At 41.5% G+C, this 25,039-nt stretch overlaps 1 protein-coding gene and 1 long non-coding RNA gene across 5 annotated transcripts in view; both read right to left on the reverse strand.

Annotated features, from left to right (window-relative positions):
• LOC490356 (lymphotactin) overlaps nt 1-25,039 on the reverse strand; it is a 190,195-nt gene that overhangs the window by 125,716 nt on the left and 39,440 nt on the right. The window lies entirely within an intron of this gene.
• The window catches only part of LOC119876437, a 35,156-nt gene continuing 13,587 nt past the window's right edge, over nt 3,471-25,039 (reverse strand). Inside the window, exons 2-6 of the long non-coding RNA XR_005362138.1 lie at nt 12,154-12,382; nt 11,793-12,040; nt 10,078-10,128; nt 9,879-9,981; nt 3,471-3,800 (exon numbers count right to left, since the gene is read on the reverse strand). This is a non-coding gene — a long non-coding RNA (uncharacterized LOC119876437). The remainder of the gene's footprint in view (nt 3,801-9,878; nt 9,982-10,077; nt 10,129-11,792; nt 12,041-12,153; nt 12,383-25,039) is intronic.

Consider the following 25,039-nt stretch of genomic DNA (forward strand, 5'->3'; position numbering starts at 1 on the left):
TTACAAAACATACATCATATCTACATAAAACTCCTTGCTTGACTTCTCACTGCTCCGAGAATAAAAACAAAACCCCATTCACTGTGCTGAGGAAACCCAACAGGCCCCAGGCCCCATATGCCTCTCTAACCTCATCTTGTCCTCAATCCCCTTCACACCCTCACACTGACTGTGCTCCCTTCCATCACAAGCTGAGCAAAAGCTCTTCCCTATGCCTGAAGTGCTCTTCTACCTCTCACCCTCAGCTTAGTTAACCCCTATTCATCCTTCAGATCTCAGCCCAGCCATCACTTCTTTCCTGATTTCTCTGGCCAGGCACAATCTTTCATTTATGAACATTAGATGTTTCTCAGTTGACACACAGTCACACTTGAATTTAGCAGCATAACTATTTGAGTAATGTCTAGCTCTCCCACTAAGCTTGAAGCTTTGAAGAGTAGGGATATTTTCTGATTTTTCCCAGCATTATACCCTGGTGCCTATTACATTGTTTGGCATAAGGTTAAAGCTCTGTAAATATTTGTCACATGAATTAATTAATTAATTAATTAATTAATTAATTTCAAGTGACAGTTCCTGACAATTGGTAAATTTTTATAGAATTCTCTGTTGAAAAAATTCTAATGCTGAGGAGATTGGGCTCAGTTTCAGAAAGTGTTGTGATTGACAATAGCTAACACAGGCCTCTGCTGAGGAAGTAATGGCATGAGTCCTGATTATTTGCTCTTCATGTTCCAGAATCAGATTTTCTTGGGTAGGACCAGACTCTGAGCAGTTTCCTTAGGTTAGCCCAGGGCTGGACTGGAGGCCCCAAACCCATCCAGATCCTCGTGGCATCCCCAAGAGCTCCTCTGACCACTTTTGATTTCAAGTTCTGAACCTGAAGTGTCTTTTCTTTTTTGGGCCACCAATCCTCTCTCCCAAGGAGATAAAGGCAAGAGGGTCCAATCTTTACAAAATACATTACTCACATTGGCAGGAAAAGTGAGGTGGTTGCAGATCCCCGAGACTAACCAGGGCAGGGCAACCCAGCTCTAAAATGGAAACTACCCTGAGTGAAGACCAGGATCAACCCAATGGCATTACCCACAGGTTCCCTCTAAACCCTGCATCTACCCCCAGCTGGCCTAGAAAGTGGCCCTCATTTCATAATTGGCAGGCCAGGTATCTGTTCCAGCTATAGAATTAGTCATCTCATTATTTTGCTTGGGATTGGTAAAAGAAGAAGCCAGGGTCTAGGGAGAGTCTGCTATGCCATGGTAGGGTAGCATTTTGCTAAGTTTTTTTCCTTTCTTCCTTTTCTTACTGTTCTTCTCCACTACCCAGCTGGCTCAATCTTTGGGCTTCTGCACAGCCCTACTAATTCCAGCCAAGTGAGGAAATGGCAGCCCCACACTGGAAACAATAGGATGTGCTGCCCCAACGCTCTCCATCACCCACAGGGCTCTGAGGAGCAGTCACTTTGGACAGCGGGCCACTGGCCTCCCTGGGGCCCGACAATGCCATTCTCCCAGCTGCTCCATGTACTCTGGGGCTCTCCGTGCAGCCAACGGTTCTGACCGCAGCTTTATGGCTTCTACAGACTACCATCAGCCCTTTCTCTTGTACTCCGCCAACCATGTAGTTTGGGATCTATTTTCAGTGGGGATTTTAAAAACCTACACATTAAAGAAGTAAAAAGTTACACATCCCCTAGAGCAGGACTGCATGTCAGCAGTACCCAGAAGGCAGACAGCCACTTACAACTGTCACCCTGGAGCTTTATTTCAGGCTCTCAAGACCTGGGCACAGAGGCCTGGATGGTTCAGTGATAGCCACGAAAGAAAAGAACTGGGATTTGGACTCAGGACCTAAAACCCTGAATCCCTTCCCTTTCTCAGCACATGACCTGTCTTGGGTGGTAGTAGCAATGGCCCTTCCCTGAAGGAAGCCCATCTGTCTGGGGACCTCAGGAACTCCAGGAAGCCTCCACCACTCAGATACAACGATGTGACCCCAAGCTGGGCAAGTGAGGCAGTGTTTGTTTGTCAGTTGGCTTGAACATGGACTTAACAGCAGAGCACACAAACTGGCAGAGGTGCCTGTCAGCACCTGCTTACTAATGCTCCCCATATGCTACGATGCTGTGGCTTGCCACTTAGTGTTTCCACCAGGGTCCACCCGATGCTGAGATATGTCAGGAAGTTATTAGGGAAAATTCTCTGTACTTGGAGCATCCTGTGAGAGGCAGCAGAGCATGGCCAAAAGGACCACGGGTTTTCATAGTCAGGACGACCAGGACTTGAAATGTGACCCTGCCTGTGTGACCTCAGGTTGCCTCTCAGATCATCAGTGTCCTTACCTATAAACTCTGACCGAGAGTATTCACCTCTGTCAGGTTATGCTGCAGGTACAGCACATGACACAAAGAATGCTAAGAAATACTACGGGCTTTTATTGTCTTTATCAATTTTTCTAAGTCTGTTTAATTCAGCCTGAGATGCTGCTGCCCTAGAGGCACTATCAGCTTTTGCTGTATTGATAGAAAAATAGCATTTCAATGCAAGGATGTCCCAGCCCTGCAGTGTGGGCCAGGTCTGGAGCTGTGTGTCCATTTCTGAGCCTCAGCATTTATAATCCATCAAGTGTCAGTGTATCTTTCCCATCCATATTGTACACCTTCAAGGCAGAGGCCCTGTTCTGAACAGCCCTACAGACTTAATTCACAGTTCCCGCCCACAATACTGGGCACAGGGTGGCATGGCACAAATAGCATTGTAACAGGGATCACCACATGCGGATGGCCCACAGAGCTCTGTCTCCCCTCTGACAGAAGCTGTGAAGGGTCCCTCTGGGCTGGCCTCAGCTGGTACAAGGGAGGTACCACTCACATAGCATAGACCTTAGATGTGTCGCTGAAGCCACCTTGAGTGGGACAGCTGTAACAAATCACACAAATTCTATAGGTGCCGGGCCAGAAACATGGCCCAGGGGAAGAGCACGAACACACCATGAGCATCTTCTGTAGATCAAGGACACAACATAGGCCCCCATTTTATTTAGACTTCATAGAACTTTTAGGAAATACCCCAACTTTCCAGACAAGGAAATGAAGGCCTACATGGGTTAAGTAGCTCATTTCAAGTGGCAGAGCCAGGATTCAAATTGAGTTGATCTCATTTCCAAAAAATGCGTCACCAGCTTCACACCGCCTCCCTGTGGGTTTAGAAAAGGCAAGAAGCTTTAACTCTACCACAAAACAAAACAAAACAAAACAAAACACACAAAAAAAAAACAGAGTTCAGTTCACTCCTGTCTACTGAGCCCCTGGGAGGGGAGATGTGTGCAAGAGCCTGTTCCAGGCAGGAGTCCTTTACACTGTCCTCCCTGTCCCTCCACAAAGCCCCCAGTGAACATCTCCACACTCCAGGAACACTTAGCTTCAGCACCCCCCACCCCCCCCCACCCCCACCCCCACTCCCCGCCTGCAGACAAGCACTTGTCTAGGGCAGACTGCGCCTGCCAGCTCCTCCTCCCCAGGAGGCTGAAATGACTCCTCTGGAAGGCACAGGCCGTGCCTCGGGACTTGTCAGGAAGAAGGATGCCCCTGGGGCTGCCTCTCCCCATTTTGCAACTCATTTTAATACTCATTGCCTTTCCATGTGTCCTTCTCTCTCGACTTTGCATTCCCCCCATGTAGTACAGCACTGTATTTGCCACTCTTGCTTTCCAATAATTCTGGACGAGAGTGTTTTTCTCTGTAATCGCAGGGCTGCCTGGGTTCTCAGTAGTCTGTCAGCAGAATACAGCCCTCTGTCTGCCTGTAAGACATGGTTGGAAACAAGTTCTTCTAGGTAGTGTGTCCTGAAGGGTTGATGTCCTGAGGAGACATGCCCAGAGCAGGGCTGAGCATAAGCAGGGGGCACCAGAGAAAACATTTGCTGAAGGGATCATTTCCAAAAAGAATTAGGGATAGATGATCACAGAGAGGGAGTGAGAGTGAGTGTGAGTCTATATTTTTTTCCAGGTGATACTGTTAGGGATGTAAAATGACAAGTTAAACATATATAAGATGGCATATTAATGGTATAAATATGACAGAGATAGTATATATATGAGGATAAATGAATTAATTAAAGTGATGACAAAATGTGCTCAGTTCAAACCAACCAAGACGAAGTCTCCCTCCTGGCTCGCCACCACGTGGAGAACTCTCCACTGCTATAGTCGGAGGGCAGCAGACATTTCTCTTTCAAAGGTTTTCCTTCTGGAATCAGGACTTCTTCCCCCACTGCCTACCCAGTCCACCACAAACAAGTCCACTCAGCCGTGTCAGAGAGTCTCAACACAACACAGGTGCCATTGGAGCAAAAGGCACATTCTGGCATATTTCCTGGTGCCGCCTTGGTAGTGGTTTCCCATCAGTGGGATTTCTGAAACTAGCTCCAGTTGCCTAGTCTAAACCAGGGCTGTCTTATTTAACAGCTCTGGGTATTTAAAACATAACACAAAAGAGACACAAGCAAAACCACAAAGCTCACTTTCTAGGCCTTAGGTTCACACACGGTCCTCAGGGGGAAAAAAACAATCGTCCTTGCAACCTACCACTCCAGTCTGGGCCTGACTTGTCCCTTGGATATCCCTGCTCCTGGCCTCCTAGCCCCCAAATCCAGTCCTGGAATGCCTCTTGACCTCAGAATGTTTTGTTTTTTCTTTTAACAATTACACCTTCTAGGGACACCAGGGTGGCTCAGTGGTTGAGCATCTACATTTGGCTCAGGTCATGATCCCAGGGTCCTGGGATTGATTCCCACATCAGGCTCCCCAGAGGGAGCCTGCATTTCCCTCTGCCTATGCCTCTGCTTCTCTCACTGTGTCTCCCATGAATAAATAAATTTAAAGAAAATTACACCTTCTAAAAAAAAAATCTCATAGGGCCTGACCTTCACCCTAGTGTCCCTTCCTAGAGTTTTCATTCCCAATCCAACTTCTGGCTTTCCCTCCAGCCAGGTGATTCACCAGGCTGACCTCATCTTGGGCTCAGCATGGTCAGTCTTTCCTAATAGCCAATCTGGGATTATACACTTTTCTCTAACAACATCACAGGATTTAAATATGGTTTTCATGGAATTAAACCCGTTGGTTGTTTCCTGTTGGTGGCATGAGTGCTTCCAGTCTGATAACTTTCTGGGACTCAAATCCCTGATGCAGCTGGAATCAGGGTGTCTGATAAAAGGCAGCTGTCACTTCATATCCTACAAAATGTTTCCACAAAAACTGCCCCCAAATGCTAAAATCTTTCACTAGGGAGAGCTGATTCATGGAATTTAAAATAGGATTTCTGTAGAGCCAAATAATTCTGCTGAGGAAAATAGAAAAAGGAACACAAGTACTGACTTCTTCAAGTTGTTCCTTTGGGGACAAGTCAGGGCACAGAGCATTGTATACACTGGATGACCAGTCTGGATAAAGGTAAGAAGAAACCCTTGTGGGTCCTGAAAGTCTCTGCAAAATGCACAGCTCTTGTGTGTTCACAGACACCCTCCCCAGGCAAGAACTATCCAGCTGGAAGCCAAAACTGAAGCCTGCCATCCCTTCAGAGACCAGAAGCTCTGTGAAACCGCTAATGGTATCTATTTCCTGCCATAAATTTAGCAAAATACTTGGTGACGATATCACCATAACCTCTTTGGGACACAGGACTTTGGATCTCCTCCTCCCCTGCCTTCCTTGGCACTTTCCATCAACGAACCTTCTCTTTTATATGTTCAACCTCCTTCTTACAACTCATTTCTTCCAGTTGACTTTTTTTTTTAAGATCTTGTTTATTTATTCATGAGCAACACAGAGACAGATAGAGAGGCAGAGACACAGGCAGAGGGAGAACCAGGCTCCCCACGAGGAGCCCGATGCAAGATTCAATCCCAGGACCCTGGGATCACAACCTAAGCCAAAGGCAGACGCTCAACAACTGAGCCACCCAGGTGCCCCCCAATTGACTTTTGATAGCCACACTTTTCACAAGAAAAATGGACTTCACTCAACCTTTCCTTTGCTCGCTCCTCCTCCTCTCCCTGCTGCTCAAATGTTAATTTTCCTCAGTGGCCAGTTCTAAGACTTCATGATTCTCTGCTCTCTTCTATCTCTGGAAAACCTCACCCATAACCCATTGCTTCCACTACTACCAATGGTAATGACCTACATGATTCACGTTTCTAAGTTGACCTCAGCCCCATGCCCATCAGTTCCTGTTAGATATCTCAAAGGCACCTCCAATTAACCAGTTAAGGCACCTCCCATGTCTCAATCCCCCAGACAAAGAAATAAATAAAAAAGGATAATACTTTCTTTTTCTAATATTTCCTGATTTCTGGAATGATACCATCCTTTAGCCATCAACCCAGAAGCCATCTTTAGCATCTTCTTGCTACTACTTCCCATGGCCAAGATATCCCCAAATCTCATCAATGTACTGGCTCCTCATCTCTCTATGCCTCCCCACTTCAAGCCTTTCACATGTGATGCTGTTCCACTGCCTAGAAAGCTCTTCCCTCCTTCTTCTTCTGGTCACTTGCATCTCAGGTCAATGATCACTTATTTAGGGAAGCTGTACTGACATCTCTGTTGAAGTCACATGCTCCCATTACTGCTAGGCCTCCAGAGACCTTGTCATTGTTGCAATTTTACATCTGTTGGCATAGTGATTTGATGGCTATGCCTCTGCTAATATTGTAAGCTCCTGGAAAGTAGTCTGTATTTGTGCACTGCTGCCTGGTTCACACCTATCATAGTTCCTATCACACAAACTATGTGCCATGTAAGTATTTGTTTAAAGAAAAGAGGTTTCCAGGTTGTTATGAATATGACTGGAATGATTCCCTAGCACAGTGTCACACTCAGACCATCATCATCTGGAGTAGGTTTCATCCAAAATCATTCTGTAACTAAGAAGCTAAAGAAAACAAAGTGAGAAATGAGTAAATGCTTTCTTCTTATTCCTCATACCAAAAAAAGAAAAAGAAAAAATTCCTAAAAGTTTCTTGGGAAATACCAAACAAAATATGGGATGACCACGGAAGGCTTGACAGTTAAGGCAGAACATGGCCCCAGCACCAAGAAATGGCTATAGAGATCTGTATTCCTGAAGCCATGCTTAAAAGCTCCTGTTTTCTTAGGGCAATGTTTATTCGATCTTGCTCAATTTTTCTAAAAACCAATTCCCAGAGAACAAATTCCATAGGCTGACTTTTGGGCAAATGGGCTTGCTTCCATATTTCTCCAAATGTGATCCATGCATTACCTGCATTATCACCCACTGGAATGCTTATTAAAAGCACAGGCCATCCCAGACTTATTAATGGTGGGGTCCAGGAACTGAAATTTAAAATACCCCAGATGATTCTCATGCAAATTAAATTTGAGAGCAGGATTGTGGTTCCAGAGAGTAGATACCAGTGATTTGCAGATACACTAAGCCAGCCTTTACTTGTCTCCTGGCAACCCCCAAGCAATAACAAAAACCTTCCAAACACTGTAGTGAAAACCTCTCTCTTGGAAAACAAAGATACCCTGCTCTCTAAATTCTGTAGGAACAGTTTGCTTTAGAAAAATATAATTTGGACACCAAGAAAGTTGAGAGAATTTGTTCCTGCCATGGAGTTCAGCCGTTCTTAATTGTGAGAGCCTCTGTGGGATGGGTCCAGAATTGGCCTTGGGAAGCAGGGCCTGTGGGAGACAGAGCCGTACAAGGTTTTGGCATCCAGGTGTTAGGAAGAGGCTTCAACCATGGAGTACCTCATGACCCTGAGTGGCAGAGCACTTCCACATGGCCCAAGAGGGTCAGGAGAGGGAAGAGGATGGATAGAGAATGGCTTTGCTGGAAACAGGACAGAAAACCCCATCCTGCAATAAATCCCTGTCTCCTACATTTATTTCACTCGGGTAATGGCATTTATGAACACAGTTGTCTCTGGGAGGCATCCATCAATAGAAGTGGAAGGACTGTCCACCATAGGAGATGGACTATTACAATAATAACAAGTAGGGGATCCCTGGGTGGCGCAGCGGTTTGGCGCCTGCCTTTGGCCCAGGGCGCAATCCTGGAGACCCGGGATCGAATCCCACGTCGGGCTCCCGGTGCATGGAGCCTGCTTCTCCCTCTGCCTGTGTCTCTGCCTCTCTCTCTCTCTATGTCTATCATAAATAAATAAATCTTTAAAAAATAATAATAATAATAACAAGTAATCTTTGTGGTGTGGTTACTACATGCCTGGAACTCCACCTTTCTGGACTATAATTCATGTCGATGAAGAAAAGCAGATAGAATTATTAGCACCAAACAGAAAGGAAAAGAGTCTGAAAGCTTTAGAATTTGCCCAAGGTCACACAACTAAAGGAGTGGGGCTGGGATCTGAAGCCATATCTGTGCACTTTCAGTGGAACCATGACAGGAGATAAATTAAATTTATGCAAAATCATGACTAGTTCCACTCCATTCTCATCCATGGTCTCCTCCAGCAGGGTCCTGCAATTCCAGCTTCCCCTCTAACTTCCACTTTAGATCTCTCCCAACCATAAAGCTCTGCCCAGATCAAGCCAGAATTCTATTTCTTTTTTCTCCCCAGCATTGTTGAGATATAAGTGACATATAATGTTGTGTAAGTTTAAGGTGTACAATGTGTGATGACTTGATACCCATATATATTGTGAAATGACTAACACAATAGGGTGAGATAACACTTCCATCCCCTCGTATAATACCTTTTTCTGTGTGGGTGGTGAGAACAGTTAAAATCTACTCAGGTATATAACACAATTCTGTTAACTGTAGTCATCATGCTGTACATTAGATCCCCAGGACTTACTTATGTTATTAGTAGAAGTTTGTACCCTTTGACCAATGTTGTCTCATTTCCTAATCACTCACTGCTGCCCCTACTAGCCCCTGGCAACCACTATTCTACTCTCTAGATAATGAGGATCCATGGGCCTTTCAAGCCATTCCTCCTAGGTCCCTATTTCCAATCTTCCCTTCATGTGTCTGGCATTTCTTATTTTCCCTGCATGCATCTGTACATTTCATCATCTATGTAGCTTTTTCTCAGTTCATATCCCAAAAGAAACATTAACCTTTGTAACCGAGACTTACATGTACAAGCATCCACTTTTTTAACAAGCACAGTATGTGACTTAAATACAAGTAAACATTTTATGTATTGGGTACTTACCCTGTGCATAGAACTATTCAAAGATGTCAGAGTCACAGACTCTGCCCTCAAAGAGTGTACAATCAAATGGGCAGGGACATAAGTGGCACAAATCAAATGGAAAGTAAAAAGAATTACAAAGAGAATATTTCCATTAGTTTCATTAGAACGTTTCTACTCCCAAATGTACTTCATCCTGAATCAACCCAATAACGTCTTGGCTGACCAGACCTCCTCAATGCAAATCTGCCTCTATCTCAGCCCACCTTGCCTGCCCTTGCAAAATTCACCCTTCTCAAATGCCTCCTCATCATCTCTTTAAGTCCTTTGCTCGGGGTTTAGACCACTGCTGTTTCTAGATCAAGTCCGCTTCACTTGCAGGACACTCTAGACCATCTTTGACTGACTGACTTCTCTTGCTGGTCTATAAGTGATTCTGGTGGCATAGCCCTATGAACGGAGAATATCTTGCATGGCTTCATTGATGTCATGGCTTGGCACAGTGTGCTTGCTTACCCTTGCTTGTGCAGTAGATAGTTTTTAGACTATCATGGATATAGTTGGAATGATTCCATACTTTGGAAAGGTTGTTCACAACCTTTCACAACTGCATTCATTGAATCTAGTTTTCTCATCCATTTACATTGTGCTTCCCAGAGCTATTTTTCTCTTATGCCTATTTCATTGCCAGACCTTCTATTACTCTGGTTTTCATCTTCTTTCACCCCAGACCCATGATCATTGAGCCATCTGTGGATTCACCAAGAGTACATGTAGTGGAATAGCTGCGGTCAACCTGGGAACAAATGTGGGTCATTAACTGTTGTGAATAATTTATCTATTCAAGTTAGTGTATTGAGTTCACTTCAAGTAGAGTCCTATCCTTACTTACCAAAGGAATGTCAAATCTGTTGACTGGCAATCAGCAGAAACAGGCTGACCCCTAAAGTGGGCAACAATTAAAAAAGTAAAAAAAGAGTTCCTTGATGAGAAGTTCCTACTTGGATCTTGTTTAAATAAACCAGCTGTGAAGGAGATTTGGAAATCACTGGGAAATATGAACACAGACTAAGTATTTGCTGACACTGAGAAATTATTAGTAACTTTGTTAGACTAAAATAGTATTATAGTTATAGGGGAACATGTTCTTTAAAATACATACTAAGTATTTAGGTATGAAATAAAATTGTGTCTATAACTTACTTAAAATTCTTCAGAAAAGAAGAAAGAAAGAAAGAAAGAAAGAAAGAAACAAAGAAACAAAGAAACAAAGAAACAAAGAAACAAAGAAACAAAGAAAAAAGAAAGATATATAGATACAGTAAATAAAGTTTACTAATTGTTTAAAATTGGCTAAAGTTTAACAATTGTTCAGTCTAGATGATAGATATATGGGTGTTAACTTTACTATCCTGAAAAAAAAAAAAAAAAAAAAAAAAAAAAAAAAACTTTATCCTCTTTCTACTTTTCTGTAGATGCAAACAGTTTTTTAATTAGTACCAAGGCAAGGAAAAGAAATATAATATTTATATGCTAGGCCCTTAATAAACACTTTCTCTTACATTATCTTATTAAATATAAAAATAACAAGTGAAATATTAGCCCCTTTTACAGATAAAGATTGAGGCTTAAAGAGATTCATTAGTCATACATTCAAAAAACATTAAACATCTGTGATATGCCAGACACAGCATCTGCCCTCAAAAGATTTATTTACCATCCAGTAGGGGCAATTAGCTACATAAGCCATAATGATAACTTCTAGTACTTCCATTTGTTGAGCATCTAGTGTGACAGTCACTTCAAATACCTTAACTCAGTCTTCACAACTACTCCTTGAGGTTAGTAGTATTAGCTCCCATTTTATAGATAAGAAGACTGAGGCCCAAAGAGCTTAAGGACATTACCCAATGTGTCACACAAAATGTACAATAAAGTATCATGGGTGCTATGACAGACATACATTCAGGACCCTACAGTACAGAAAGGAGGAAGTAATCATTCTTCCTGAAAAGGAAGCCATCAGGAGAGGCAACAGGTGGAGACTAAGTAACTGTCAATTCTACCTACCAGGTGAAATAACTGGAATCTGGGCCATAGTGCACCTAATTCAAGGCTTCTCAACCTTAGCACTATTGATATTTGGGGCTGCATAATTCTTTGTTGTGGGAGGCTGTCCTGTGTGCTGTAGGATGTTTAGCAGCCTACCTGACCACGATCCACTAGCTGCCAAAAACCACCTCCTACTGGGTCATACAGATATGCTTCAGACATTGCCAAATATCCGCTAGGGGACAAGGGCCACCCCCCCCCCCCACCTTAAGAAACACTGACCTACTCTAAATTGCAAACTTCCAGAAGTAAGTCCATAAATTACTCTTTTATCTTTAGCTAAGTGTAAATGGGATTCCCAAAGAATATCTTGTCCCAAGGTCTTCCAAAACCACCATGGGATTGTCACTTTCTCTAGCACATTCAAACGGTATTGATCTGTGACTTTTCTGACATAAAAGATGGATATTTAGCCTTTAATTAAACTAATCAATCTCAAGCTTGGCTGTGAAGTCATCTCTAGAACTAGAGAAGAAAATTATTTCTACACAGAACCTGCTCTTTGCCAGACTCCACTTTTTGAAGCTAAATTTAGTCAGAGGAGAAGGTTCCAAAGGTACTTTGCCTATTTTCCTTCTTGAATTGTTATGCTTCTGAATGTTCTCAGAATTTGAGAAGAGGATTCTAGTCATTTTCTCATTACAATGTTGAAGAGTTCTCTTGTATATATCCAAGAGCCTTGACAAATTCTTTTATGTTGATTTTGAAGGACTTTCCCATTGAATCAGACATCTTTTCAGCAACTAGAAAGAGAAGAAGCACAAAGAGATCCAGTCATCACCCCAGACATAGAAATCATGAGGATTAAATATATTCAGGCTCCCTTCCTTTGCTGTCTTTACTTGTATTAACTTACATATATTTGCTCTTCAGATAAGTGAATGACGTTGTGAGCATCCTTTAAATTGGAGCTTTCAGACTACGTGGTTGATAATGACAGTTCTGCAGGCAGGAAACCAACATGAAACACAGCTTCCCAGCCCCACTCCACTCTCCAACCATCAAACACTGGTCAGTCCCAGTAGCACCAAAACTCATAAGATGTTAGATCAATTCTTCTGAAAATATGGCAGGCAGACAAACATCTAGGAAAATTGAAAATGAGAGCCAGCCCATGTTGACTCACACCAAGGATCCTATCATCATTATTGGCAATACAGGTAAGTGGAAATAGGACTAGAGAATACTTTTGCAAGATATCTCTCTCTGGACATGGACTTTGATTCTAATTAAGCCTGTCTTTCCATTAGAGTTCTCACCAGGGCTGATACTATGAAAGAGTGAGAGTGAATGATTGTTTGGGTGGAGTAATATCAATGTACTAAAAAAAAGAACTTTGAAAAATACTTTTTTTCATCCCCTGACTGATCCCTGAAATTTTTTAAAGCATACTTCCTTTGGCTTAAGGCTTTGATCTCTGGCAAAATGAAATATAAAACAGAAAAACTCTTGAAGTGGATTTTTGACATTTATGCCACAATGTGAATAAACTTCAGATACTAAAAAGAAGTTTGAGAGAAGATATAGCAGTAAGATAGATGATAGATAGATAGATAGATAGATAGATAGATAGATAGATAGATAGACACATGTATTTCTGAAAATATTTTGGGAGAAAATATCAGAAAACCTGTCTCAGAACATTTTGCAAATCCATCTTTTCCACCTCAGAGATAAGAACAATTATGCAACAAAATAAAAAGCATTTTCCAGATCATTTTAAAAAGAAAAGATACTTTACTGATAACCTGACTATGATGACTATGGAAAGAAAAGTAGAGGGAAAGTAGGAAGGACAACTAAGCATGTATCTACTTAACAACTTCTCTTAGAGCCTACTCTTGATAACATAATATTTTCAAAGACATTCTTGCACCAAGAATAAACATATTACCATGTTTAATACGATAAGGGTCTGAGACCCAGGCTGTCACCCAAAGACACACGGTAAGAATGAGACACATTTTTTAATCTTTTTTCTCCACTAACCCAGTGGTGCAGTAAGTATAATTTTATGATGTTGAACTTGTTATAAGCTGAAAAATTGTGTACCTCTCCAAATTCATTTGTTGAAGTCCTAATTCCCAGTAACTCAGAATATTATTCTATTCAGGGATAGGGTCTTTTAAAAAGTAATTAAGGTTAAATGAAGTCATTAGAGTGGGCCCTAATGGCTGGTGTCCTTGTAAAAAGAGGAAATTAGGACACAGATACACACAGAAAGAAAACCAGAAAGAAGACACAGGGAAAAGACAGCCAAGGAGAGAGGCCCTCAGAAGAAACCAACACTGCTGATACTCAATCTCAGACTTTTAGTCACCAATAAACATCTGTTGTTTGAGCCCTTGGCCTATGGTACAGCCCTAGGAAACTAACAAAAGCTTTAAAATGCTTGTGACCTTGAATTGATTTTATTATTAACTAAGAATAGTGGCATAAATTTTATATAGGGCACAGGGTCTTCCTCCATGGTTTGTGGTCCAAAAAGTTCTTCTGTGGTATCAGTCATCCAAAATTCTCAAAAGTTAACCAAATGGAACGCATGGAAGCCAAACAGGCTAAAAACATCAAGAGAATTTACTGCAGCCAGTTACCAACAGAATTTGGCTGATGTGAACTATTTCTCAGAAAAAAACAAATCCAGATATTACTCAAGAGTCCCCAGGCAAACTCTTTGTGCACCCAATGTTTCTTTTGATGCTGTTTTACTTCTAGAAATATCCAAGCCACTCTTTCTCACCTATTCTTTGCATTCTGTGTCCTTTGTACTTTCAGAGCCCAGTGAGCATTTCTGTTAAGGACACTTACTCATGCATTACTGGTGGAATGTAAAATAGTATTGCTGCTTTGGAAAATAGTCTGATAGTTCCTCAAATCGTTAAACACAATTACCATTTGACCTAGCAATTCCCCTTCTAGATATATACCCAAGAAAAATGAAAACATATATCCACACAAAAACTTACACACAAATGTTCACAACAGTATTTTTTATAATATCCAAAAGTACAAACAACCCAAATGTCCATCAACAGATGAATGGATAAATAAATTGTGGTGTATACATACAATGGAATATTATCTTGCAACAGAAAGGAATGAGGTACTGATACATAATACAACATGGATGAACCTTAAAAACATGAAGCCAAGTGAAAGAAGCCAGACAGAAAAGGCCACGTGTTGTGTGATTTTGTCTACATGAGATATCCAGAATAGGCAGATCTACTAAAGTAGCTCCATGGTTGTCAGGAGTTGGGAGCAGAAGGGAATGTGGAGTGAAGGATATTGGGTACAGGTTTTCTTTTTGAAGGTAATGAAATGTTCTAAAATCAATTATGGTTATGGATGCACAATTCTGTGAATACTCTAAAAACCATTCAGTTTTGGGGATCCCTGGGTGGCGCAGCGGTTTGGCGCCTGCCTTTGGCCCAGGGCGCAATCCTGGAGACCTGGGATTGAATCCCACGTCGGGCTCCCGGTGCATGGAGCCTGCTTCTCCCTCTGCCTGTGTCTCTGCCTCTTTCTCTCTCTCTCTCTCTCTCTCTCTCTGTGTGTGACTATCATAAATAAATAAAAATTTTTTAAAAATTTTAAAAAAATAAAAAAAAATAAAAACCATTCAGTTTTGTATTCTTTAAATGAGTGAAGTGTATGCTATATGAACTATATCTCCAAAAAGCTATTTTAAATAAACAACATTTTCTATTCCCCACTTTCTTCTGGCTGTGCTTCTCCTCCCAAACTCAACACATACACCACAGGCTTCCTCCTTGACAGGGATAACATAAAAGGAGATTCAAGATTAGAGACCTGGAGCACGCAGACATTAAGGGGCTTTTCAGACCTCAAGAATATAAAATATCTATTGACCATTTACTGTATTATCCTATTGCTGCTGTGATAAATTACTATCAAACTTGGTGTCTTAAAATAACACAAATTTATTATCTCACAGTTCTAGAGATCAGAAGTCTGAAATGGTTCCACTAAGATAAAATCAACATGTTGTAAGAGCTGTGCTCCTTCTAGAAGCTCTAGAGAATCTGTTCCCTGTCTTTTCCAGCTTCTAGATGCTGCCTGCATCCTTGACACATGGACCATTCCTTTGTCTTCAAAGTCAGCAATAGCAAGCCTTGAGATCTTTATTATCCACGATAATCTCCCCATCTCAGATCTTAACACAATCATATATGCAAAGTTCTTTTGCCCTGTAAGGTCACATATTCAAAAGTTCCAGGAATAGAACATGCATATCTTTAGGGAGCCATTATTCTGCCTACCACATGTACTATGTCAAGCAAGTGGCTACAGCATTAGAGGGGACAGTGGACCGTAGGTAGAGACTACAGAAGAGAGAGAAAACAGGATAACTAGGTCTTCCACAGCAAATACCTACACAGTCCCAGATCAAGTCTAACCCAGACACATGATCAGCCCCTCCACTTGTCTCCTTATGGATAGAAGCAAACAACCAACAGAGATAGTTCCAATTTCTCAAAAAAAAATAGAAAGAAAAATCGAGATTTGTAGTGATCCCTGAAGGAACCTTATGAGCCCTTAGAAAAGATAGCAGCGATCTCCAGGAACAAGCATCAGTTCATGAATGAAGATCAAAACCTTCCTCCTACCTTTGAGAGGGAACACTCAAGTTGAGAAATATGGAGATGCAGGATAGCTGATCTACTTCAAAGAGTCAACTTGGAGAAATCTGGCCTACAATATAAGGTAAGTCTCTACATAAATAATTGGTTAAATAATCTTTGTTTAAAGGATGTTGATGAATGGGTTGGTGTCATCTCCTGAGTAATCTCCAGTGTTGGGCCACAGGGCTGAGGTTTAATATTCTTATCAGTGGCCTAGAGGAATGATTATCATGCTCATGGATGATGGAAACAGAAAGGAGACCATAACAGGATGCCTGGGTGTACATGTGCAGTACAACCGGATTTGATCATGAGAACATGAGAGGACAAATGAGGCTGGATGCTAGGTTGGGGCATGATCATCAAGGGAAGTGGCATGCTCAGAACTGTGCTTTACATTATCTGTGATACTAAAAAATAAAAGATACTGAAATCAGTAAAACCTAGTATGAAAATACCAAAGTTCACAAAGGTTATTAGATATATCTGCTTAGAGCCAAGAATAAAGATACCGATAGAACTAAAGCACAGGAAAAAGGACCAGTGGGCAAGGAAGAGGTAATAAGGGAAGACAGGAGGCATTATTAAGGGGTAAAATTTCAAGGAAGTTAAGAAAGGACAGGGAGGGTCAAGAGGACAAGTGACAAAAGCAAATGCAAGATGGCAGAAGAATGACTTAGTAAATTATAGCACAACAATCATGTAATAAGACTACGGTCATTAAAATGAGGTTCTCAAAATTTTTTAACGGCATGGAAAATGCTCTCGATTGGATATTTTTAAAGGGTCTTCAAACTAATGTACAGTAGAATCCCAATTTTGTGATTTTTTTTTTCCTGAAGTGTGGCTGGAAGAGAAATCAGAGAGACTTCAACATTAACAGCATCCGTCTTTGGGAGGTAGGATTGTGCATGATTTTATTTTCCTTTCTCACATCTCCACATTTACCAAATATTCTACAATGGACTTGCATCACTTTCAAGACCAGAAAAATAACTACAGAGCACAGGTAGAAGGGTTGGTACTTAGGAGAAAAGCTGTCAGTAAGGGAACCCGTGCTAGACAGATGTTTCAGTCAAACAGGAAAGGCAATATTCCTTAGTATTTCTGCAAAGAGGCAATTTTCCCCTTGAGCAAAGCAGACATTTTTATTTTATGTTCATTTTGGAATTTTAACACCTTTTAAATGAGGGATGTTGGGGAAAGATGCTGAAATTAATCTACAGTCCAGCTTTTCTCCAAACTTAACAAAAGTCATTAGGACCCACATAAGCCTCTGCAAGGGCTGATTACCTATGTGAATAAAGCATAGTGGGGCAGTCCTCTCCATTTTGCTAATGATCATGCCCAGCCACTGTGACATCAGCTGTCACTCATTGGCCGTATATCTGCCCTGCAAATTATGCAATCAGCAGTAGGTAATAGCCCATGTCCTGCCGATGGTCCAATCTGCTTCTGCTCTGTCATCTGAAAAATAAAGACAGGCTTTCCACATCTGAGGGTAAGGCAGTAATACTCAGATGATCTAAGCATAGGAATTACCAAAGAGTTTCACAACTATGCCCAATTAATGCAGCAGTCTGTCACTGACTCCAGTAGGATGTTTCCTGCTGACGTCTGATGGTTTTCCCCATTATATCCGCACTAACTTTCTATTAAAATGTTAATAGATGGCTCCAGTGCCATCACTTCACACGTAAGGAAAAGGCCCAGAGAGATTAATTGGCTTCCCCAAAGTGTCCCAGCTGGCTGGTGGCAGAGGCAAGGAGAGAAACCAGGCCCACAGACACTAGACTGCTTCTCCTTCTCTCTCCCTCGCCACTCTCATCCACCCTTCGGATAAAGGGGTGCCAGGACTGTGGAATGGGCAGCACACACATCACCTAGTGGAAATGGTGAAGATGCTGAGTGGGAATGCAGAGGATGTGCACAGGAGAAGCAGACAGGCCCAAGGAACAACAGAGGTGCCAGCCAAAGGAACCTCAGTCCTGATGATCCATAGTGAAACCTCTAGGATAAATGCATTTACATACTTCCTAAAACCCATTTATATCTTGAGCCAGTACCACCTCAAGAATTAACAAGTGCCATATATTTACTACCAAGTTAAAAAAAAATAACACAGTACCACAGGTCCTTTCTGAGAGCCACTGCCCTGGCATTCTCATTAACCTAGAGTAAAAGCCAAAAAAAAAAAAAAAGTCCCTGAACACACCATACTGATGGACACACTGACTAGGGAGCATTTGGCACAACCATGAAAGCAGAGACTAAAAAGCCTACAAAATTTGGGTAGGCAGAGTATTAAAGTGAGGTATTATAATTGTTAAAAAGAAAACCACAGGCCCCAAGTGTAGTCCTTCATGTCAGGGACCTCACATCAGCAAACCAAGACTTACTGACTAATCTTTTTTTTTGTATAGATTTTTTATTGGAGTTTGATTTGCCAACAACACCCAGTGCTCATCCCGTCAAGTGCCCCCGTCCATGCCCGTCACCCAGTCACCCATTCCCCCACCCACCTCCCCTTCCACTACCCCTAGTTCGTTTCCCAGAGTTAGGAGTCTCTCATGTCCTGTCACCCTCACTGATATTTCCCAAACATGCACAGGACCATTCCCTCAGGTAACATTTCTTTCTCTGCATATCACAGACATACACAGACACGGATTCCTACAATCCTGCCCCAACCCAGTGAAGTCCAGGTGGGTTTGCCACACATTTACAGGTATACACAGACTCCCAGCACACTCACAATTTCATATACACCCAACTCCCATGCTCTAAAGAGACCTCATACTCTAAATCAATACATACTCATTCTCCCACCCACAGCCCCTCTCTCATTTCTCATGAGGTGAGTATGGTCACTGCACATCATACATGCACCTAGAATATCCCCGAGATTCCAATACTGCTGTCCTCATTTTAACCCCCAAGGGGCAGGACTCCCTCTGAGCTCAGAGTTTGCCCCTGGTGCCCAGGCTTGAGGTGGAGGCAAAGGAGAGTCTATGCTTCTCAGATCTCCCCTCAGCTCCCTCCTTCCTCTCTCCTTGAGTGAAGTAAGTCAATTGGAAAAGGAGAGAAAATTAATGCTTAATCTAACTGCAGTTTCCACCCGCCTCTCTCAGAATGTGGCCTTTCACCAGCCAACATGGGAATTTCATTGTTGACACCAGGAAATGGATTGATAGGCCCCTTCCTATCATTAGAAGTACAATCTGACCTAAAACAATGCATCCTTTACTAATGATTTCCTCTTCCCTATTCCCTCTGTGCCTTTAAAACCCTTTCTTTTCTACAGCTCAAAGGAGCTCCTTTCTATTTGCTAAATGGGATGCTGCCCAATTCATGATTTGTTGAATAAAGCCAATTTGATCTTCAAATTTATTCAGATGAATATTGTTTTTTAACACAGTGAAATGAAAGGTGTGCCATTTCTTCATTGAGTCTCAGTCTCATAATGGGATATGTAATTTTTTCCCTACAGGATTGCTTCAAAAATAAAAAGAGATTATTATGTAAAGCTCTTAGCCTACTACTCAACATGAAGTATTTGAGAAAAGCTACCTACTATCTTACCTACTGACAGCAATCTATAATTATGGTTTTAAGAAGACAGGGAAACCTGTAATAATTTTTTTTAAATCTTCTATAATTGCATTCCTTCCATAGTAAACTTTTATCTATAAAAAATTAAAAAATAAAGACAAACTCAACCAGAATGACATTCTTATAGATTAAAGATAGATTTTATTGTTGTTGTTGAATATGTAAATCCCGACATCAAATGGTATCAGTCCCAGGCTAGTAAATCTGAATGCATTTCCTTTCAGAGTCGCCTGCATACAGAAGGAAGTAGATGGGTCACCCAGGGAGTTACCTATAGATAATTGGCACCTTGTCCCAGGCCATGTTGACCAACCAGGCCCTGGAGAGAAGCAGGTACTATATTCCACTGATCTGGTGTTTTTCTAAATGGTACTGAAGAAGCCTATGGAGAAAAGGTGCTCCTTCACTCATTCTACAGGAGTGTGCCCACAGAATCAGGTTCAAAGTAAAAAACACAATGCCCTTTCAGTGCCAGGTGTATTAATATTCTAAACAGCAACCTCAAAAAGCCAGCTCCTGGGTGTATGAGATGCCTCCTCAGCAAGCCTGCATAGACACTGCAGCAATATTCTGCATTGCAAAAAAAAAAAAAAAATTCTGCATTGCACCTTTTCAGCAGACATGAAGGCTCTTTAGAATATTGCCTATTTGTTACAGCAGAAGACAGCTGACACTTAAAATACTACTTGAGTCTGAGGTCAGTGGTAAAACAGAGTAGATAGAACATTAAGATATTTCCTACAACGTGCATACCAAAATATCCTGAAATACTGCGTCCTAGATAAACAATTGAATTGCTAATCTTCCCAGCCTTCCTTCTCCTGGCCTTGAGCACAGAGACCACAAAACCATAGTAACAAAGCCTTGAAAGGACATTCCACCATGTGTCACGTGTTTGAGAAGCACACACATGAATTACTACACTTCATTTTCACAATAACTTGCCAGGTAGGAATTATATATCCATTTTTTAATTAGTAAAGGGAGGCTCAGAGAATCATTTGTCCAAGTCCCTATAACCAACATGTGGGCGAGTGTGTTGGACATTGTGAAAGATGCTGGGGGAACCCAGATAAGACAGAGATGGACCCTAACTTCCACAAATTCACGGTCTAGTTCTAGAGGCAGGCATGTAAACAAACTATTACAATGCAAGAATGCAAGACTTTAAAAATGCCACAGTTGAAGTACAAACAAAAAAAAAGAAACTTTTAGTAAAACTTGAGGACATTTGATTTCCAGCCCACTGTTTCTTGCATACACACCTGCCATTTTAAAAAGCAGTACATTATAGAATAGCAAGCTTTAAAATGCAGAACATTATAGAATAGCAAGCCTTTGAAGAAAACTGGAAATTATGTTGCCTGGTCTCTCATTCTGCAATGGTGGAAATTCAGCCTGAAGAAGGAAGGGAACTGGCAGAAATATGCAGGGTTCTTAACTCAGAGTCCAGTGGTCTATCCTGTACACTGAATGCTATTCCAGGCCATCACTGACTCAGACAGCTGGAAAAACATGGCGGGTAGCAGCCCATATGTGGTCCACTCTTTTTCCATTTCACCTTCTCTCCAAGAGAAAAAATACATAAGCTAGCCTTTGGGAGTAATATAAAGAATTATAACCTATGAGTGAAAATAAAATATTTGGAACTTCTGGTTAGTATCTTAGGAGGTGGGCGGAAAGAACAAAGGATGGAGAATATGGATCATAATGGTGCTAAGGGTACTATCCTCAATCAAACGAAAGTTTCAACTTTTGCCTGGAACCCTTTTTTCCTTTGATATTTTTGCCTCCTTCCATTGAGGTCTACATACTTTGACATTTTTCCTCTACATGAATTTTTTTTTTTTGTTAAACTCTAAATCAATACATACTCATTCTCCCACCCACAGCCCCTGCTGGGGTAAATATTCACACCTGTCCATGGTCTAGTAAGATCCTTACAGGTTATGTGGCAGTCGTGAGCATGTACCTCGCAAACCTCCAACTACCCAGAGCATAACTGACAAGGGCTCCGATGCCTGAGCTCTGGAATCCCCTACACACATGCACTGCACCCAGCCATGACTGAGTGTGCCAGGGATGTTAAAGCAAACCCACTCTCAAGAGACATAGGACTCCTCTGGAGGCTGGCTTTGGCTTGAGGACTCTCAGTGGCCTTCTTGAACATTCCTTAGACTCATAGCTGTCTAAGAAGTTTCCCACAACTTTTTCTCCCCTTCTCCTTCACTTGGGGTCAGACTTGCATTTTGATCCGATAGATCTCTTAGACTTTCTTACTTCTTTCTCATTTTTCCTCACTTCCTCTAATAAAATTCTGGCACATTTCATCCTGGCTTGGCATCTGCTTGTTGGAGATGCCCAGACTAACACAAGTTAACAGAGAGAGTCCACTGGACAAACCAGGGCAGCCCCAGCCCAGCATCAATCCCACCAGTACTGAACCTTAGATTTCAGCCCCTGTTATGAGCTGAGTTGTGTCTTTCCAAAAAGTCCTATGTTGAAGTTCTAACTTCCAGGACTTCAGAATGTGGCTATACTAGAAAATAGCATCTTTAAAGAGGTAACTAAGTTAAAATGAGATCATTGGTGTGGGCCCTAATGGAATATGACCAATGTCCTTACAAGGAGAGATTAGTGTGCATAGAGTGTCACACAAGGACCTTTGGTCATCTGCAAGCCAAGGAGAATAGCCTCAGAGGAAATCAACTCTACTGACACCTGGTCTTAGACTTGTGGCCTTCAGAGATATGAGAAAATAAATTTCTGTTGTTTAAGTCACCCAGGCTGTGGTACTTAGTTATAGCAGCCATAGCAAAGTAATACAGTCTCCTTATATTTTATGGCCTGAATTGGGAGGTGCCTTCCCTTATCTTTGAGGCAGCCTGTTTCTCCAATCCAGTCCTGTGTGAGATCTCTCATCCATCTAAAATGGAGCCCCTTCAATTTCTTGCACACAGAGGACATAAACAACACACCGAGCATCCTGATAATAGGGCTTCAAGTTAAAGGGTCTTGACAATCTATCTCATATTAAGGACAAGAAAATGAGAATACTGTCTGCTGCTCCTAGCACTGAGGAGTCTACAACAGAGTTAAGAATGAAATTCAAGGGGTGCTTGGGTGGCTCAGGTGGTTAAGCATCTCCCTTCAGATCACGTCATGATCCCAGAGTCCTGGGATGGAGCCCCACATTGGGCTCCCTACTCAGCGGGGAGTCTGCTTCTCCTCTCCCTCCCCCCCTTATGCTCTCTCACTCATTCTCTCTCTCTCTAATAATAAATAAGATCTTTAAAAAATGAATGAAATTCAACATCATTCTGGCTTCACAATACAAAAATTCAACAGGGCCACAGAAGGCTGAATGAAAGCAGCAGCTAAAGCAATACTGTGTCCACACTCTGAGGAGCCAACAGCCAAAGCATCAGAAGAAACCCATTCACTCAATTTCCAGGGACCCAGGATTTTTGGGGAAAGCAGCAAAGCACAGTTCTGAAGAGAAAGAAATGTTCAAACACCCAAGAATCCTGTCTTGGGATGTCATCACTTTCCAAAATGACTCTGAATTCCACAACCAACTCACACCCGCAGTGGAGAGTATAAATTTGTTTGAATTTTCAGGAAGTCTTTTGGAATAAGATTCTCCTGAAGAGATTTAATTTCACTAAGGATTCTCTCAGAGTGGATGAATAAGAATTAGTTTCTTGTCAGTAAAGTTGCCTGGTGGGGAGGAGGAATCTCTTTTCCTTCTATGCTACTATTTTATGCCATTCTACCAACATTCCCAATGGCTATCATCCTGTATGTGCAAGATGTAAATTAGGTTCATTCATGCTGCTTTTATCTCAGCCTTTCCCATTTTGAGAACACTGACTTCTGACTACACTCTGATCCTCTATTTCCCATCAGACCTTCCCAAGGTGCCAACCACCTCATGCAGGAGAATGTCCCCCAGAACCATTTGTCCCAGATCTTCCATGGAAATCATCACCCTATCACCTTCAGATTCTGGCTCAGAGAGATCGAAAGAGATGTTGCCTAACTCTGTAACTCATATAGGGACTCACTAATTGCTTTTATGAATTGACAAAAGTGATGTGCATATAAAGCCTAGAAAGAAAAAAAATTTAATGCAAATAATTCTGTGAAGGTGATGAGGTTAAAGATGTGTGTGTTTGTGGTTTTAAATTTTTCTTTAATGTATAAATAACTATAAAATCAAAAAATGGATAAACTAGTGTAAAATAAAAATTCATCATTGGCAACTTGGTACTTCTGAGCCAAGACCAGGTCTAGAATTTTAGTGGGACAAAGTCCAAAATCTTATTACTTCCTCTAGATTTCTTCCTCCAAGGTCCAGTTTCCTCTACTTTGCCACTCCTTTCCTTTCCAATCCTTTTTTCTCCCCTTATTTGAGATCATCCCTGGGGAATGAAAGAGTGCTGAGATTTTCATATTAGGAGTATCCTTACTATTCACTTTTCCTGGAATGAAGTGTCCTTCTCCCACCACCTCGACATCTCTGCTCAAATGTCAACTTCTCAGTAAGGTCTTCCCCGACCACCCTATTAAAGTTTACAAACCATTCCCCAACCCCCAGTACTCCATATCCCTTTTCTGCTTTATTTTTTCTTAGCTCTATTGAGAGCCAAGGATTTTCTGTTTTGTCTACTACTCTTTTCCCAACATCTAGAACAGTTCCTGGAACATTCGTAGAGGCTCAGTAAACCTTTGTTGAATAAATGAAGAAATAATCACTTGTTGGAAATCTAGTTGGGGCTCACTGTCTCTTTTTAATACCTCAGACCACTTTTCAGCCACTTGCTGCCAGAATCCCATCACCCAGCAAGGGACTTTCTTGGGTGAAATACTGACAATCTATCTCAAGGCTAGCCACCTCCCATCATGTACAAAGGATCTATAGGAAATATATGCATCAGTAACAGAGGTGTACCTTCTTTCTTAATAATAGAGCTTTTAAAAATAATAATAATAATAATAATAATAATAATAGAGCTTTTAAGTTTATTTGGGTACATAGTCAACAGAGAGGAAGATTATACTGACTAGCCTTGCTTGCAGCTAAGAAAGGCGATATAACTAATTTTTGGTCAATGAGATATAAGAAAAAGTGTTGTATGAAAATCCCAGGAAATATTCTTAAATAAGAGGAGTACACTATTCTTTATTTCTTTCTCCTTTTTGATGGCCAAATATTAACGTGATAGCTAACGGTTGAATAGCCATGCTAGACCATGAGGTAGAAACCTAATGCCAAACACTTAATAGCTGTGTGATAAAAGGAGCCTAAGTCCTTGATGACTGTGGGCCATCTCTACTGACTACCTAGATATTTTTCTAGAAATGGATCCATTTTATCTAAATTGTAAATTTGTTTGCATAGTTATTCATAATATTTTCTTATTGTCTTTAGAATATCCTTAGGATCTGTAGTGATGTCTTCTTTTGTATTGATAATGATTG

Source organism: Canis lupus, chromosome 7 (assembly GCF_011100685.1).
Source record: "Canis lupus familiaris isolate Mischka breed German Shepherd chromosome 7, alternate assembly UU_Cfam_GSD_1.0, whole genome shotgun sequence".
In the NCBI taxonomy this organism is placed as follows: Eukaryota; Metazoa; Chordata; class Mammalia; order Carnivora; family Canidae; genus Canis; species Canis lupus.